The 19,712-nt window shown below is 41.3% G+C and overlaps 1 protein-coding gene across 6 annotated transcripts in view; it reads right to left on the bottom strand.

Annotated features, from left to right (window-relative positions):
- The window catches only part of wipf1a (WAS/WASL interacting protein family, member 1a), a 234,492-nt gene that overhangs the window by 104,673 nt on the left and 110,107 nt on the right, over positions 1-19,712 (bottom strand). For 3 of the 6 annotated variants that reach the window (XM_051930649.1, XM_051930654.1, XM_051930650.1), the window contains exon 2: positions 15,626-15,762. The exons of 2 other annotated variants lie outside the window; for them this stretch is intronic. The gene's annotated coding sequence lies outside the window, so the exon portion shown is untranslated. Of the gene's footprint in view, positions 1-7,084; positions 7,143-15,625; positions 15,763-19,712 lie in introns of those variants that run through there. One more of the 6 variants, XM_051930652.1, reaches the window with a different exon arrangement.

The following is a 19,712-nucleotide window of genomic DNA, read 5'->3' as shown; positions in this document are numbered from 1 at the left end:
GAATGAATTCAACTTTAGCACTTGCAGCCTGTTATTAAAGTCATTAGGCATTAGGGTGTCCCATCAGGTGGAGGTCTGTGCTGAAACCTGCAACACGAGCTGCCAGGCCAGTGCGTCTTTGATCTCTCTTTCTCTCTCTCCCTCGCTCTTTCTCTCTCTCCCTCGCTCTTTCTCTCTCTCCCTCGCTCTGGCAGCGTCCAGAGGCTCCTCGCTCATTTGCAGAGCGCAGCACATCTGCAGACCTGTCACTTTAGTGAATGCTCACTGGTGGGTGGGGTAGTGGATTGCAACAGGATCTGACTTTAATGTGGGCCTCATCTTCAGAACAGTAACATAATAGCTTCCAACTATGGTTAAATTTTACTTAAAGCAATAATACTACTGTATTTCAGGGATAGTTTCTAGTTGGTCTAATGTGACACCTAAAGGGTTCCATGAAATATACAACAATGACAACGCATAACATCAGAGAACTACAAAAAACATTAAACACAAAACCTTCAACTAATATAAAACAGAAGATCTATCCATTTTCTGTATTCGCTTTCTCCAGGTCAGGTGCATTGAGAATGGAGCGTAGCTCAGCGGTAACAAATGTAAGCCTGTTCAATTAGACACACCATTCACAAATATATGACAGCAATACATGACAATCTCAGACCTGCTTTATCCTAATTGGAGTTGTGGGAAACTAGAGCCTAAGGCACAAGACAGGAACCAACTCTGGACAAGCCCAGTGCATCGCAGGGCCCACTCACATGCTCATGCTTTAGAATCGCCGGGTAGCCTAACTTGTGTAAATATGGGATGTGGGGGGAGAACTGAGTGTCCTGGAGAAAGACCTATGTGAATACAGAGAGAACATGCAGACTGTCTACAAACAATGATCAGGTGCAGGATTCAAACCCATGAGGCTGAAGAGCTAAATTCTGTGCCACTTACATAGGATGCATTCTTTAGAAAAAAATATTTGTCTCTATAACTAGGATCATCTTTTGGCTGCTCCTATTTAGGGGTTGCCACAGCAGATCATCCGTCTCCATCTCTCCTTGTCTTTTACGTCATTTTCTGGCACACCGATTGCTTTCATGTCCTCCCTCACCACAACCATAAACCTCCTCTTTGACCTTCCTCTTTTCCTCTTGCCTGGCAGTTCCATCGTCCACATTCTTTACCTGATGTACTTCTGATCTCTCCTCTGCACATGTCCAAACTTTCTCAATCTTGCCTCTCTCACTTGGTCACCAAACTGTTGTACCTGTGTTGTCCCTCTAATATAATCATTCCTAATCCGGTTTACCCTAATTACACCGAGCAAAAATTGCAGCACCTTCAACTCTGCCTCCTGTCTTCTCATCAGTGCCTCCGTCTCCAAACCACACAACATAGCTGGTCTCACTACTGTTTTATAGACCTTCCTTTTCACTCTTGCAGGTGCTCTTTTATCACAAATCACTCTTGACACTCTTCTCCACCCATTCCACTCTGCCTGTACTCTCTTCTTCACCTCTCTGCTGCACTCTCCATTGGTTTGGACTGTTGAACCCAAGTATTTAAATTCATCTGCCTTCACCACCTCAGCTTCTTGCATTCGACCCTTCCACAACATTCCCTTTCATTCACACACATGTCCTTGTCTTCCTCTACTGATTTTCATTCCTCTTCTCTCCAGTGTGTACCTCCACCTCTCCAGATTCACCTCAGCCTCCTGCTTATTCTCACTGCAGATCACAATGTCATCTGCAAACATCACAGTCCATGGAGACTCCTGTCTGGCCTCATCTGTCAAGCTGTCCGTCACCATTGCAAACAGGTAAGGGCTCAGAGCCGATGCTTCATGTAGTCCCACTCCCACCTTGAACCAGGCTGTCATTCCTAACGCACACCTCTCCACAGTCACACTGTCCTCACACATATCCTGCATCACTCTCACATACTTTTCTGCAACTCCCAACTTCCTCATACAGTACCAGAACTCCTCCCTTGGCACCCGTCATCTTTACAATATGCTCTACAAAAACTAATGAATTTCATTGTCTTTTTGAATACTTCATTAATGCCCGAGGTGAAAGTGTCTTTTCACCTGAGCTCTGGGGTTCAGGGAACAGGGTCAGCCATTGTACAGCATCCGTAGAGCAATTTGTAGGCTAGGGGCACTGCTCAAAGGCCCAACGTAGTAGGATCCCTTCTGGCAGTAACAGGACTTGAACTGGCAACCTTCCACATGTCACCACCGATCTTCAGCCTCAGAAACAGATAGATAGATAGATAGATAGATAGATAGATAGATAGATAGATAGATAGATAGATAGATAGAAATGAAAGGCACTATAAGATAGATAGATAGATAGATAGATAGATAGATAGATAGATAGATAGATAGATAGATAGATAGATAGATAGATAGATAGATAGATAGATAGATAGAAATGAAAGGCACTATAAGATAGATAGATAGATAGATAGATAGATAGATAGATAGATAGATAGATAGATAGATAGATAGATAGATAGATAGATAGATAGATAGAAATGAAAGGCACTATAAGATAGATAGATAGATAGATAGATAGATAGATAGATAGATAGATAGATAGATAGATAGATAGATAGATAGATAGATAGATAGATAGATAGATAGAAATGAAAGGCACAATATGATAGATAGATAGATAGATAGATAGATAGATAGATAGATAGATAGATAGATAGATAGATAGATAGATAGATAGATAGATAGATAGAAATGAAAGGCACTATAGATAGATAGATAGATAGATAGATAGATAGATAGATAGATAGATAGATAGATAGATAGATAGATAGATAGATAGATAGATATGAAAGGCACTATATGATTGATAGATAGATAGATAGATAGATAGAAATGAAAGGCACTGATAGATAGATAGATAGATAGATAGATAGATAGATAGATAGATAGATAGATAGATAGATAGATAGATAGATAGATAGAAATGAAAGGCACTATAAGATAGATAGATAGATAGATAGATAGATAGATAGATAGATAGATAGATAGATAGATAGATAGATAGATAGAAATGAAAGGCACTATATGATAGATAGATAGATAGATAGATAGATAGATAGATAGATAGATAGATAGATAGATAGATAGATAGATAGATAGATAGATAGATAGAAATGAAAGGCACTATATGATAGATAGATAGATAGATAGATAGATAGATAGATAGATAGATAGATAGATAGATAGATAGATAGATAGATAGATAGATAGATAGATAGATAGATAGAAATGAAAGGCACTATAAGATAGATAGATAGATAGATAGATAGATAGATAGATAGATAGATAGATAGATAGATAGATAGATAGATAGATAGATAGATAGAAATGAAAGGCACTATATGATAGATAGATAGATAGATAGATAGATAGATAGATAGATAGATAGATAGATAGATAGATAGATAGATAGATAGATAGATAGATAGATAGATAGATACTTTATTAATCCCAAGGGGAAATTCACAAGTAGTACAAAGTAGTAAAAGATAGTAAAAAGTGTCCAGGGAACGAGTCCACATAAAAGAAAGTGGTAGGAGTGATCAGTGAAATAGAGAAAACAGGAGAAAGATAAAGTCGTACACGGAGCTGCTGGAAAGGCTGCCACTCGCAGTGGCGCCTGAGTCATAAAAACACCACTCCAGCTTGAAAATATTAAAAATGTTGCTAATAAGTATTGAGAGGTTGAAGTGCTAAATTCAAGATCCCTCAAAGTTGTTTTTTATTTGACATACTTAAATTACTTTCCATGATGCTAAAAGACAACCAGGAAGGCTCTTGTAAGTGTACTCATAGCACCCCAAGATAAGAGGGTGGCACTGCCATATCACTTGCCAGAGAGCAGGCCTGGCCCCGCCCCCAAGGGTGGTAACATCGGCCCCACCCTCCAGAGGACTGGGTCTATAGGTAAGTAAAGGAAGTTGTCTTTTGACCCGTGGGCAGCAGAGGAGACAGAACTCCCGAAGATTGCTGAACAGCATATGTTACTTTGTGCTTACTTTTGGACTTTTCATTTAAAATAAAACCAATTAAATGGGGTACAGCTTGGCTCCCCAACCTTTGAACATGTGCCTGACAGTTTCCTCACACAAGATTTGAACCCAAAATTCTAAGAAATGGAATTATTTAGCTCCAAACATACACATAACAGAACTTTACAAGAGAAGAAGCCATTTACTCCACCGCAACTGTTTATTTTCTAGTCACTTAATCACCTAACATTTACAAAAGACCTTGAAGTCAAGATCTGAAAGTCCCCAAGGCCCCCATTATCTACTACACTACTTTGTAATTTGCTGCATTTATCTTTTGTTTTCTGTGTGAAGGAACACTTTCTAACATTAGTACGGAATTTACCCTTAAGCAGTTTCTGTCTGCCCCATGTTGTCGCTGAAGAACTCACTTTAAAGTAACAGCCTGTATTCACCCTCTCCCGTCAAAACATTATTTTATAAGAAGGATAAAGTTAAAGAAAAATTATTTGAGATCTTGAGACCATCATCCAAATAGTACAATACTAATTATTACTGCCAAAACCTTAGAAATATCACAGTCAATATGTTCAATTCAGTCCTGACGGTGCTGTGTGTAAAAATTAACATGAGGGTTTCTCCTCACAGCACAGAGGTTTTTGGTCAAGTTCACTGGCAACCCTAAAGTCACTCAGTGTGTGAGGGTGGTGTTTGTGCTGTGCCGGGTTTATGTTTTCTGTTGTTTCATGTCTAGTGCAAATTATAGTCCAGCCAGGATAGCCTTAAGGTCCCACTGAACACACACAAGCAAAAGAAGGCACACAAAATGGATGGAAGAGAGCCCAAATAACAGCCTATGACAACAAAGGACAAAGAGGAAAAGAGGCACTCCTGGCCTCTCCAGTTCTGCTTTACTTAAACTGTTCTTCAAGTGAAGGATTATTTCTGCCATAATATATACTGTGTGTGTATATATATATATATATATATATATATATGTTGCATAGTTTTTATTGTCAAATAATGCAAAGAGTAAGCGACACGTGTTTCGTCCTAATTCTGGGCTCATCAGGCATACACACTCACTGCATCCCCTCTCGGGGATCGAACCTCGGCCTCTGACGTTGCACCACAGCGTGTGGTTTGTTTATTTGACAGTATGTAGATCGGGGTAATTACATTCATGGCATTCGTAGTCTGAATCACAATCTGATTGTATGGGTGGTTACCTACCAGGTAATGCTTGTGGTTGGTCTGCAAGTCGGCAAACATCCGTCACAAATGCAGTGGCGGCTCGTAGCTAAAATTAGTGGGGGTGCTGCTCCAGAAAATTTTTAGCGTTTGTTTTAAAATTGTGTAAAAGGAAACAAACATGTATAAAAAGAAGATTTATTCAGAAAATTGATAAAATCCTAAAAGAACAAAATCAAACATTTCTTATTTACTATATCCTAAATTGTTACAGTTCAAGTTTGATCTATTCATTTAAAAATGAAATCCATTCTTCTTGTTTTAATTTGCACGAAAAGATCAATAATTTTCTCCTTGATCTCTGGATGACAACTGAGGAAATTTTTCTCCATTGAAAGCAGGGGTCGGCACTGCGGGAGCGACAATGCTCTCTATCTCTCCCTCGCAGCCTCACGCACTGCTTCCTATGTGCGCATGCGCAGAACAGCCAAACATCACGCCGCTGGAACTGTGAAGCGCACAGTTCCATACAAAGATTTTTGTATCTTTTTCATAAACTGGGGGATGGCTGCTGACATTAAGCTTAAGGATTATATATTATACAAGTAAAAAGAAAGAATTAAAGAAAAAAGGACTCATTATATTAAATGTTATCGATAATATCAAGTGGGCGGCACGGTGGCGCAGTGGGTAGCGCTGCTGCCTCGCAGTTGGGAGACCTGGGGACCTGGGTTCGCTTCCCGGGTCCTCCCTGAGTGGAGTTTGTATGTTCTCCCCGTGTCTGCGTGGGTTTCATCCGAGTGCTCCGGTTTCCTCCCACAGTCCAAAGACATGCTGGTTAGGTGGATTGGCGATTCTAAATTGGCCCTAGTGTGTGCTTGGTGTGTGGGTGGGTGTGTTTGTGTGTGTCCTGCGGTGGGTTGGCACCCTGCCCGGGATTGGTTCCTGCTCTGTGCCCTGTGTTGGCTGGGACTGGCTCCAGCAGACCCCCGTGATCCTGTGTTCGGATTTAACGGGTTGGATAATGGATGGATGGATAATGTCAAGTTCCACACTGCCTATACGTGAGCCGCCACTGCACAAATGTAATTACCCCGCTCTACATGCTGCCAAATAAACAAACCACACGCCGTGGCACAACGTTAGGGGCTTTGCCTCTGACGCCGAGGTTCGATCCCCGAGAGGCGGTGCAGTGAGTGTGTACGCCTGATGAGCCCAGAATTAGGGCGAAACACGTGTCGCGTACTCTTTGCATTATTAGACAGTAAAACCATGCAACATTCTATGATCTGCTTCTTGCAACTGAGAGGGCACCGTGGCGGATGTTTGCCGACTTGCAGACCAACCACAAGCGTTACCTGGTAGATAACCACCCATACAATCAGATTGTGATTCAAACTACGAATGCCATGAATATATATATATATGTATATATATAGTATATACAGTATATGGAAATCTGACAACCCAAGCAATTAAAAGCAAGATTTTTTATTAGCAGTTCTATTGATGGACTGTATGCAGCAGTAACCCTCAGTTTTGGTGGCTGGATTTAAGGCTGAAACACAAAATGCATTGTGATCAATGAAATATTCAATGGCTGACAGTTGTGCATGTGTTACAGGTCAGGCAGTTTCTGTCACGCAGCACAGCAACATTAACACAAATCAATGCCCAAGGAGACAGCTCACAGCTCCTTTTTGCTCCTGCTCTCTCAGGCTGGCATTAAAAAGAAAACCAAAACTAAATCAACACTGGAAATGTAAGAGTGAAAGTGCAAAGTTTAAGCATTGAAAGCAAATTCTGCTCTCTTTCGCAGAAGTAAATAAAAAGAAAAAAAATAATAATCAGGTAGGTTTCCCCATACCTGTACTCAAGAGCTCCCCATTCGTTCTGGTCAGGTCTCATGAGAAGTCATGTCTAAAATCAAAGTGAAGTGAAGGTGAAAGAGCTTACCAGTGTCGGTCTGGTTTGCATCAAATAACAAGTTAATGATTAATTCTGTTTTATCGCCAATGACACGCCCACTTTTCATCCTGGGAAACGCTTCTTTGCTTGTTTACTGCTGTGGGCACGCTGGTAACAGGTGCCTCCTTCAGCCATGGGCTCCCTTAGGACTTACAGAATGGCTGCTTCTGTTTTAGGTCTGTGGCCTAACGCAGAGCACCGTTGAAAACACCGGGGCTGGCTCATCCCACATCTGGGTGTCCCACATAACACACTGGCACTCACTTTTAAAAGCACTCTACACTATGAAAGATGTGATTTAAAACACAACTAGACTGTAGGATTGTTTGACACTGCTCGCTGCTCAGGCACCATAATCTGTTTCTTTAAAATGTACAAGATGGCAGCTCCTAGCACTACACCACAGCATAACATCCCTCGACAGCACGTAACACAAGACGCCAGCATGTACTGTACGAGCAGATTAACAGTTAACCATCCTGTCCTCTGTTACCCTGTATGGAATGCTAGCGTGATATGGCAAATAATGGCACCTGTGCCAAATTGTATATATTAGGCATTTTCCTTTTGCATAAAATATTAATTATATGGAGCCATGCAACACAAGTATTTGTCCTACAAGATCTTGGAGAAGGACACCCAGCAGCATAAGGGTTTAAGGGAGGCACAGGTAAAAACATAAAAAACTCCACTACATCTAATGACAGGCATAGAGTGGCAAAGAGAGAGACTTGAATATTTCAACAACCACTGCCTAGGTGATTGTGAGTACCGTAGTGGATGGACAAGCATCTCGAACAGGATGGAGGACGATTCCTTTCCCAAGTGAAATACCCTAATAAAAGAAAACAGATGGATAGGCTTTCCAACTTGGAGGAAACAGGAACCCTTAAACAGCCGGAAGGTCAATATAGTGGAAGGACCAGGGGAGACAAAAATGTTTGGATCCTTCATCCCCCAGTATGCTAGATGGCAGCATCCCTGGATTAGGATTCCTACATGGACACCCGCAGGGCATGCTGGGACCTGTAGTGCAGTGAGGCAGCCCTGTTGGGTTCTGTGGCGACCACCAGGGGGAGTTGCCACAATCCTTTCTTTCCAAAAGAGCTTCTCTAATAGCGTCTAGCTGCAGACCCTCCAGAGCTTTTCTCCATTGAGAGGTTGCCATTTTGATTTATATGTCAGTGATGTTACATGACACACTTGGTCACACTATGGTTAAGATTAGAGATGTGGGAGAAGTTATCTGATTCATGTCAATTAAACCAAGTGATAAAAAAATATGCAGTCCATTTGGCTGCCCAGCGGAGCTGCAGAGGTCTGCAGCTGAACCCTTCTCCAACTTTCAGGGACTTCTGTTTGACTTCCAATGGGCTATGCTCTAGCACCATGAGTGTTCCCGTGTCATAGGTAAAAGAACCTGCTTGACCTCATCCAAGTGAGTCAGAGTCGGGAGGCAGAGGTCAACATTTGCTTGGAGGAAGAGGAGTAGGAAGGAGAAGGAGGAAAACCTTTATTGTGTGCTGTGTTGTGTTCTACAGAGGATTCTAGAAGGGCTTGTAAAGGTATGGGAAAGAATAAAATCACAGTTTGTGACCCTGTGACTGTGTCTGTGTTAGTTGTGTCCAGGGTTTGGGGCTCAGTGATGCCCTTTATCTTTCACATGATCCAGAAGTGTCTTCAAGAGACCACTTTCTGGTTTTATATAAGAGCTCTAGACCTGTAGCTATGTACTGCTGGAGAGAAGTGTGATTGCAATACAGTGGTCGTTCATTATTCACCAGGATCACTGCATGATCTTCAGCATGCCACTCAATCTGAAAAAAGTCTTATTGTAGAAAGAAGAAAATAATCACTAGGCACTTGTAATTTGTAAGTCACTTTGAAGAAAATTTTCAGGGAATTTAAGATGGTGTGTCAGCAGCTCCTGCTTTATAATCTTGTGTTGGGATACCCTCAATATTTGGGATTAACATCTTTTAGCAGGTACAGCATATTGAGGAGTACACAGTGAAAATCCAGCCAGACATACAACTTAGAGAGCAGTGAATGACAAATGAACTTACAAATGGAAATTTACAGTTGACAGCAACATACAGAAGTCACTGTTATTGTGAGGTGTGCTCTAATCATCTTACCGGGATAAAAGAGAGAGGTACCTGAACTGAAACTTACAGGAGAACCAATAGACATCATCATTATACAGGTGTATATGTCAATGACAGGACAAGAAGATGAAGAAGTAGAGCAGATACACTACATAAGGCCGCATCTGGAGTATTGTATGGAGTTCTGGTCACCACGGGATAAGAAAGACAACGCAGCACTTGAAGTTGTGCAGAAGAGAGCAACCAAGTGTATCCCAGGACTGAAGGACATCTCCTACTATGACAGACACAGACAATTAAACCTGTTTAGTCTCAAGCCGAGAAGACTGCTTGGTGAGCTCATCCAGGTCTTGAAATTTCTCAGAGGCATTAATAAAGTAGATCAAGAAGAAATCTTACAACTTAAGGGTGAATCAGGTACTTGAGGACATCAGTGCACTTAAAACTGAAGCCAGGAAGCACTTCTTTATGCAAAGAGTTGTGGGACTACGGTACAAAATACTGAGATATGGAGTTGAAGCAAAAACTTTGACAAGCTTTAAGAAGAATTTAGACGAGATGTTGGGACTGGCTTGATGGACTGAATGGTCTCCTTTTGTTTGCCAAATTTTTTATGTTTTAAGATATGAAAAAGGAAATACTTTTGCAATTATAACAGGAGACTGGAGCGCTATACCTAGTGAGACATGGAACAAGGAATGAAAGGGGAGAAAGGCTAGTTGATTGTCTGCAGAGGAAATTCATGGTTAAAGCATGAAAAAAGAAGAAGATACACAAGGAAAAAAGCCGGGAGACACCAAAGATTTCAGATTGACTATATTTTGGTAAGACAGGTATATAGAAATAGAATAACGAATACAGATACTTTACCAGGGGCAGATGCATGGACCATAATCTAGTCGTAATAAAGCTAACACTAAGGCTCAAGAAAATTAAAGTATACTACAAAGATGAGCTGATTTTATAGAGTTCATTATTATTAACTAGCCACGGTACCTGTCCTCAACAGGTGTGACCCGACAAATGCGCGATAGACAAATGCGCGCCGACAAATGCACGACGACAAAACCGCGAACTGATTTTTGACAAATGCGCTCCGACAAAATCGCGAAAATCAAAATCTCTGTATCAACAAGCTGTGGAAAGCCTATTGACTGTGCTGACCCACTAATATGTAGCCAGGTATCATGTAATATATAGCAAAATGTTTTATTTCTCATATCTCATAATATTGACATCTAAATTAAGTTTTACAAACCATATTTAAGTAGAACTTTTTATGCTTTTATACTACTAATTATCGCGCATTTGTCGGCGCGCATTTGTCGATGCGATTTTGACGTCGCGATTTTGTCGGCGCGTATTTGTCGCCGCACATTTGTCGGTGAACCCTCAACAGGTACCATATATGCTCCAATAGAGGCCCCCGGCATTTATTTGAAAACTAGCCTCGGCTCCCGGCGCTTAATAGAGACCGGATGCTATTAGAGACTGGCCATTATTAACAAAAACCTTCAGAACGCAATATTTTTTCGCTCATGTCGGTACAGGTAGATACACAAAAATATCGGCTAATATTACAAACAGCTACTTTATTTGAATTTCACATGCTGCATAAGACTGTTAAAGATAAATGGCAATGTCTTTCTGTACCTTTCGCTGCTATTTGTCGTCCGAATCCGCAATGACAAGAAAATTCCACTTTAGTTCTTTCTGTTACTCACCTCTCTGCCCAAAGGGTAGATTTCATAATCCAGGGCATCGCAGGTCCAAAATAAGTAAATGTGTCTCGGGTCCGACGACCTAGGCTAATCTTGTTGACAGCGAAAACGATAAGGAATGTGCAGCTGGTTAAAAGTGATGAATCTTCACGGAGGCTCTTCATAGTAAAACATATTTGAACCACTCTCTATTCATCACTACTGTACGGTATTACAGTATAACGACCGTATTTTGGTCAACCCGGCACAAAAATGATGCAGTTTTAGAAACTGGTATATATCCGTATTTCTTATATATGCAATGTGCTGACATGCACATGTATTACACACATCTATAAAGATACAGACGCTTACAATGTACACTAGTAGGCAAATATCAAAGACCCGGCTACTGTTAGAGACCGGCTACTATTTGACCGCGTCCCCTCTGAAGCCCGGCGTTTATTAGAGACCGGCGACAATAAGAGACTGCGTTTATTGGAGCATATATGGTAATAGAATCATTTAAAAACATTTCTATTTCCCTACATGTACCTTCAGAGCCCTTCCTCGGTTTCTCTCTTGACCGCTGCTCCTTTCTCTCGAGTGCATTCCCATAATGCCTGCTTCTCAGAATTGGTCATTATTTTTGAGGTGCCCTTCACGCCTCCTCTCTGGTTTTATACTTCCCATCTTCGAAGACGAATCTCAGCATATGCCTTTACTCCTCCTCTAACACTCGTATTTCCTGTTTCGTCATGGCACCAACCGACCAATCACACTAAAGCCAAACTGACCAATCAGATTGCTCTCAGGGACTGGACACACAGATCTTAGTGTTTTATTATGTACAGTAGTAGATATTATTATGGTATATTTAGCTGATATGTTTACCCAAGGTAACTTATGAGTTCATGACAATGCACAATTTGTAACATATCTATTTTTTACTACTGGAGCACACGCAGAATAAGTGAATTTGTCTAGGTCATACAGCGAACCAGAAGTGGAAACTGAATGCTGTGACCTGTGGTTTAAAGTCCTTACCTTTGAAAGCAAATTACATCTAGAAATATTCTACACAGTTTCCTCATTCTTAGAGCTGGAGTTTATCCCTGTGACATCAAGTGCAAGGCTAAAATCAACCCTGAATGGGACACCATTCCATTACAGAATATATGAAATACGAGCAGATACTGAAACATCCAGAGAAAGGCACACAAATATGGAAAGAATATGTAGTAGTAGTGACTATATAAAATAAAAATGAATTTATTGTACTAATGTACTAATTTGTGATATGGTTTGGTATGACGGCTGGCAGGGAGTGTGGCGCAGTGGTTAAGGCTTTGAACTTCAAGCCCTGAGGTTGTGAGTTCAAATCCCCCTACTGACACTGTGTGACCCTGAGCAAACCACTTCACCCACCTGTGCTCCAACTGGAAATAGAAAACAAATATAACCAACTGAGTGGCTCTGAGTGGCTGGGGATCTGCATTGGCAATTGGAAAGTTGCTGGTTCGAATCCCGTAAATGCCAACAGGGACTCTGCTCTGTTGGGCCCTTGAGCAAGGCACTTAACCTGCAAATGCTGAGTGCTTTGAGTAGTGAGAAAAGCACTATATAAATACAAAGAATTATTAAGGACTAAATGTATTTTGTTAGTTGAGAAGTATTACTGACACATTTCCAGTGTTAAACAGGTAATCGTATGCAGTTTAGCACACTCACTGATGCCAATCAATCCACAAATGCACACAGAGCACATGCAAACCCCATACAGACCCTGGTGTTGTGAGACAGACCCTGGTGTTGTGAGTCAGGAATGACAGCTCTGCGCTACCACTCTGCATATGTTAAAACGCATGTGCTATTATTAACTGTATCTCAATTGTTGTAAGCTGCTTTGGATAAAGGAAATATATAAATGTATAAAATTCACCATATAAAGTAAAGGCAGGCTAATGAAATATAATTGAGCTATTTATAACACATGATTCCTATAAGGGGGCGGCACGGTGGCGCAGTGGTAGCGCTGCTGCCTCGCAGTTAGGAGACCTGGGTTCGCTTCCCACGTCCTCCCTGCGTGGAGTTGGCATGTTCTCCCCGTGTCTGCGTGGGTTTCCTCCCACAGTCCAAAGACATGCAGGTTAGGTGCATTGGCGATTCTAAATTGGCCCTAGTGTGTGCTTGGTTTGGGTGTGTGTGTGTGTGCACCCTGTGGTGGGCTGGCACCCTACCCAGGGTTTGTTTCCTGCCTTGTGCCCTGTGTTGGCTGGGATTGGCTCCAGCAGACCCCCGTGACCCTGTAGTTGGGATATAGCAGGTTGGATAATGGATGGATTCCTATAAGGATACTGTCAATTTGTACTCCTTTCTAGAGACAGAAGTACAGAAATGTGATCTTACAGGGTGTCCTTGCGTTCAAGTTTCACTTCTAGTCAAAATCTTACACACTTCATGAACCTGACCATCTGGTAAATCTGAGTGAGTGGGCAGGCGACATGATTTATAACGTTAATAAGTTAATAAGTTCAAACTACAGCTGATGCTGACAATATATAGTAGTACTAAAGAGCACCAGGAGGTAGTATGACAAACCTGAAAATACGATGAACATTTCTTGTCCTCTAAAGGAAGTGAGAAAAGTTTAATGTTTTCAAACATCACAATGAGGAAGTTCAAAATATGACCAGTAGATAAGCAGGCGGGATACTGCCAGAAACATACCTCACCTTACTTTACATTAACAAAGACTGAATGAAGAAATACAAATGGAAACATCAAAACAACAATTATCCTCTGCCCTTAATGAACGTCTGTGCAGAAATAAGGAGTCTGAGCTTTAACAGATTTTTTTTTTCCTTTATGATGTGGTCAGAAGGCAATAAAGTTTTTTTTTCCGCTTCACTAAACGCTTTTTTCTTCCTTATTTTATTCATAATCTTCCAATATATTTTTGAAGTGTTTATCTGGATCTATTTATGCTACAGAAAATAAAGTCTCCAGGACTCTGAACAAATCTGTATCCTCATATGTCATAGTTCTGCATTTAGTGAGCATTATCATCTATTCTTGCATTTTGCTTTGCAGTTTGCACTGTAGGGAGCAGGTTAAGGAGACCCTGGAGAGGTGGAGATCTGCACTAGAGAGGAGAGGAATGAAGGTCAGTAGGACCACCAAGACAGAATACATGTGTGTACATGTGAGGGAGGTCAGTGGATTGGTGAGGATGAAGGGAGTAGAGTTGGCGAAGGTGGATGAGTTTAAATACTTGGGATCAACAGTACAGAGTAATGGGGATTGAGGAAGAGAAGTGAAAAAGAGAGTGCAGGCAGGGTGGAGTGGGTGGAGAAGAGTGTCACGAGTGATTTGTGACAGACGGGTATCAGCAAGAGTGAAAGGGAAGGTCTACAGGATGGTAGTGAGACCAGCTATGTTATATGGGCTGGAGACGCTGGCACTGACCAGAAAGCAGGAGACAGAGCTGGAGGTGGCAGAGTTAAAGATGCTAAGAAATTAGAGGACATTAGAGGATTAGAAATGAGGACATTAGATGGTCAGCTCAAGTTGGACGGTTGGGAGACAAAGCCAGAGAGGCGAAATTGCATTGGTTAGGACGTGTGCAGAGGAGAGATGAGGGGTATATTGGGAGAAGGGTTCTAAGGATAGAGCTGCCAGGGAAGAGGAAAAGAGGAAGGTTCATGGATATGGTGAGAGGGGACTTGCAGGTGATGGGTGTAACAGAACAAGATGACGAGGACAGGAAGAAAAAAAAAGATGATCCGCTGTGGCAACCCGTAATGGGAGCAGCCGAAAGAAGAAGAAGTTTGTACTGTTGTATTGTATTTCTGAGGTGATCATGATGGATCGGCTATCGAGCTCTCTACTTTATGCGTTTTGTATTATCCCATTTTTTGACACCCTTTATATGCTCAACCTGCCTGGAAGGGGGTCTCTGTGAATTGCCCTTCCCAAGATTTCTTCCATTTTTTCCCCTTCAAGGTCAAGGCAAAGGGCTGTCGAACACCAGGGCCTGTTAAAGCCCATTGTGGCACTCCTTGTGTGATTTTGAGCTCCACAACAAAGTAAATTGTTGTTGTTGTAAAGTGAGTGACTGAGAAGGGTGACAGATTCCCATCCTTGGTCTGCTCGCTGTAGGTTGGCTGCACATTCTCCCCGTATCTGTGTGGGGTTTTTTTCCTTCAGCTTTCCCAGACCATGTGATGAGTTAAGTGAACTGGTAATTCTGAATTGGTCCCATGTGTATGAATGGGCCATTTGCTGGACTTGTATGCCATCCAGAGTTCATTCTAGCCAATGGGATAGGCACAGGCCTCCCAGAAACCCTGAAGCCATGAAATGAATTAAGCTCTTGGGTCGAGAATGTTATATTATGAGTGCCTGAGTGTTTTTGTTTCCATTAGAAGGCATCATAAAGTTACTGAAACAGCTAACATTTTCATTGAATACATTTCCAAAAAAGTCTACACTTCAGAAGAATGACTGCAATGATCAAACTTTTGATGAATAATATTTGCCATTTTAATACGTTTTTGTCTGTGTTAACCACTTAGTGTTAAAGAACTAAACACACAAACATCTCAAATCACACAATCACACACAACTAACCTGTCCCTTCGGTGTAGCTCTGTTCCTGCTTGCACTTAAGCTTGCCAATGTTGTCAGTGTTTTATAGAAGGCAGTTCAAAACTCTTCATTCTGATTAAGTCGCATTCAACTTCAAATCTTCTTTTATGTCAAAAATCCTAAAATGCAGAATTTACAGTATGTTACTCAGCGTGTAAATGATAAATATTCAGTTGAATCTTTTTAGTCTGTAGAGCTGCACCATTAATTTGAATGCTGGTTCTTCCTGACCTCAAAGCTGACTTGGACACGGCTTCCCATAACAATCCCCTAAACGGCCCGAAGAACACTAAATACAGCTGGACTTTCTGGACCTGATCCTGTCTCCCTGGTGGCATTTAGTCAGACGTCTAATGTGGTAAACCCAGCTTCCTGCTATTTTTCTTTTTTGATGTGTCTTACAGTTAACTACTTGGACTCCTTTCTAAACTCTACATTTTACCATATGGATATTGTCATCAACTCTTGGTTATATTACCACAATTAATTACAAAATGATGTTCCTTCGTAAAGAATTAACAAACTGCAAGGGGTCCAAAATGCAGCTGCCAGAGGGACGACTCACTGACTTTAAAAATGTATACACTGGCTCCCTGTGCAATGGCTGACAGCTGTTAATTCATACACACTGGAGCTTCTGAAATCTTCTGAAACGGACCTTCTCACTATTGCAATTTTAGGTATACGTTTATCAAGTTTTGTGGCTATGATTCTCTGGAACTCCGTCTTGTTAAATCAGTCTTTAAGAATCTTTTATATATACAGTATATATATATATATATATATATATATATATATATACTTTGATTAGCCCCGAGGGGAAATTGTCCTTTGGAGGTCAGAGTGCAGGGTCAGCCTTTGTTCAGTGCCCATGGAGCAATTTTAAGGTTAAGGGCCTAGCTCAAGGTCCCAATGGAGAAGGATCCCTTCTGGCAGTAACAGGATTTGTACCGGCGGCTCTTCCAGATACCATTTTGGTGTCCATGTTTAATTCACAATTGAAATTCCAACTTTTCTCTCTTATTTTGTAATGTTGCAATCTTGTAATTGTTTCATGTTACTGATTGTTCTGTGCCTATAGCATACTGTTAATCTACACCAGTGTTTCCCAACCTCTCTCCTGGGGACCCCCTGTGGCTGCAGGTTTTTGTTCCCACCAGCTTCTGTTTTTAATTGGACTCCTGGGCTAATTAAGTGATGTGTTATTTCCCAGGTTCTGTGTTTTGGGAACAATAAAGAAATTAGAAAACTAAGTTTGGTAAAAAAAAATATATATATACTGTATATATACAGTATATTAAAATGTACTAAGCAGATATATGGGAATAATGTTTTTGGTTTTTTTTAACAATATTTTCATTTTTGATTTTCATTCTACTTTTCCAGGTGTTTTAATTATTTAATTAATACATTATTTACTAATTAGTGGGTCTGACGCTAATGTACTTGCAGCCTTTCACTATTCAGTGTTATTTGCCAGTGTGTCTGCTCTGCTCTATTGTAGGCACGGAGCTGGACAGTTTGACATCCATGGCAGAGCGACGGGCGCTGAGCAGACTCCTGTCAATCATGGAGAATCCACTGCATCCACTGAACAGGATCATCTCCAGACAGAGGAGCAGCTTCAGCGACAGACTGCTGTCACCGTCCTGATCCACTGACAGACTGAGGAGATCGTTCCTCCATCACACTATGTGACTCTTCAATTCCACCGGGGGGGGGGGGGAAACGTTAACATTATACAAAGATATTGTCTGTAATACCTGCATTGTTATCACTCTTTAATTTAATATTGTTTTTTATCAGTATGCTGCTGCTGGAGTATGTGAATTGCCCCTTGGGATGAAGAAAGTATCTATCTATCTATCTATCTATCTATCTATCTATCTATCTATCTATCTATCTATCTATCTATCTATCTATCTATCTATCTATCTATCATATAGTGCCCTCTCTATCTATCTATCTATCTATCTATCTATCTATCTATCTATCTATCTATCTATCTATCTATCTATCTATCTATCTATCTATCTATCTATCTATCTATCTATCTATCTATCTATCTATCTATCTATCTGTTATATAGTGCCCTGTCTATCTATCTATCTATCTATCTATCTATCTATCTATCTATCTATCTAATTGTCATTAATAAGATACAACAAAGGGGAAAAACTGCACAGAGAAAGGGCAAAATATAATGAAATCAACCAAATACAGTTAAGCATTTAAATCTACAATAATAATAATAATTCTTTACATTTATATAGCGCTTTTCTCACTACTCAAAGTGCTCTCCACACAGGGAGGACCTGGGAAGCGAACCCACAATCTCCTTACTGCAAAGCAGCAGCACTGCCACGGCGCCACCTGTGAGCAATAACAGAAATATTTCTAAATGTCTTATAAATGTAAAAATCATGCTGCTGTGCTTTTCTGAATGACGAATAAAAGAAAAATAATATCAGCTAATGAAATGAGATCAGTGCTATCAGGTGTTGTCACTGATTAGGAATCTGATTGGAACAAAAACCTGCAGTCACAGGGGTCACAGGACCGAGTTTGGGAAACACTGGTCTACGCTGTACCCATGGTAACTGCTGGGTAGTTCTGCTAGTTATATATTAAACACTAATCTTGAAGGAATATTTTTCAGAGATCACTGTACGCTTCATATACTTAATTACTGGAACCTGTATGGGTGTGTGCAAGAGTATACACTGTGACTGACTAATGCCCCATTTTAGGCTACCGCCATAGGCCCTGATTCCCATCACCCCATCTGGATTAAACAAGTTTGATAAAGAAGGAACAAAAAGCCAGATACAGAGGCAAAACTTATCTTTTTGGAACAGGGCCAAGAAAAATGCATGTGAAGCATTTGGAAATACCTGTTTTTCTGCAATAACTTGTCAAAAAATGGGATCTGATTTTTGTGAATACCATAGTGGATGGATGGGCATCCTGACTGGGATGGATGCATATATTTCACACAGCCCAGGAGATCGTAATGGAAATTCACCACGGAACGAACTGCAACTTGGCAGGGATTGGGTTTGGTTCTTGAATCACTCTGATGGAAAAGATAATGGATGCACTGGGGGATCATACACTATCAAGAGCAATTCATCAACCAGTGGGAGGGATGGCAGAATCCTTTTAGGTTGGCTCCAGCTTGGATACCTGCAGGGTTGCCTGGGATGTGTAGTGCAGAAGGGGGCACTGTGGGGAGAGAACCATCCTGGTTTGTGCAGATTTCGGGCAATGCCAATAATTCTTAATAATAATTATTCTTTGCATTTATATAGCGCTTTTCTCACTACTCAAAGCGCTCAGCAATTGCAGGTTAAGGGTCTTGCTTAAGGGCCCAACAGAGCAGAGTCCCTTTTATGCCAAGCTACCAGAAGTACTCCCAGGTCCCATATAAATGGAACTACTCTGCCTCATTCAAGAAATTTGGAGTTGAGAAGCCAAAGACAACACTCGACAAGGAGGCGTGGAAGGAGACGGGGCAGTTACAACTATATTGTGGCACAGTGTTGGACTGAGTTTAAAGCCTGTAAAGGTTCCATTATGTAACAGATAACTTTATTTTAACCTAGAACTGTATCTTGTGGAGTTGTGTCTGGTGTTCTGGGCTCAGTGGCGCCTGCCTATGGAGAAGTCATCTCAGATAAAGGAGCACTGGAATCATCAGGTAGAAAGGTCCTTTCATCTGATTGGCCGGCCCAGCACTGACTCAGCTGTAGAATGGCCAGTAGGGCGAGGCAGCTTGTTGGCCGAGGTCTCCAGGACTCTTGACTGTGTCTGGCTGGTGTCATGCACGCGTGCTTAGGGAGCCGCGGAAGGACCCAAACTGTTACGTGAAACCACAGGCCTGAAGGGAATGGCGGAGTACTAACCTCTCTCTCTTTGTTTTCGGCAGAAAGAAGGAAACACCACCGGCATGAAGCCACCTCAAGTAACTAACCACGCAATATCACTTCCGCATTCCCTCTGTCGACCCCTGATGACGTCAACACCCCAGCATCCATCTTGGTACCTTCCCAGCAGCCTTTACTTTCAT

The sequence above is a fragment of the Erpetoichthys calabaricus genome, chromosome 8 (assembly GCF_900747795.2).
Source record: "Erpetoichthys calabaricus chromosome 8, fErpCal1.3, whole genome shotgun sequence".
Classification (NCBI taxonomy): Eukaryota; Metazoa; Chordata; class Cladistia; order Polypteriformes; family Polypteridae; genus Erpetoichthys; species Erpetoichthys calabaricus.
The sequence above is the reverse complement of the archived record's forward strand: the minus strand, read 5'-3'. Positions and strand labels throughout refer to the sequence as shown.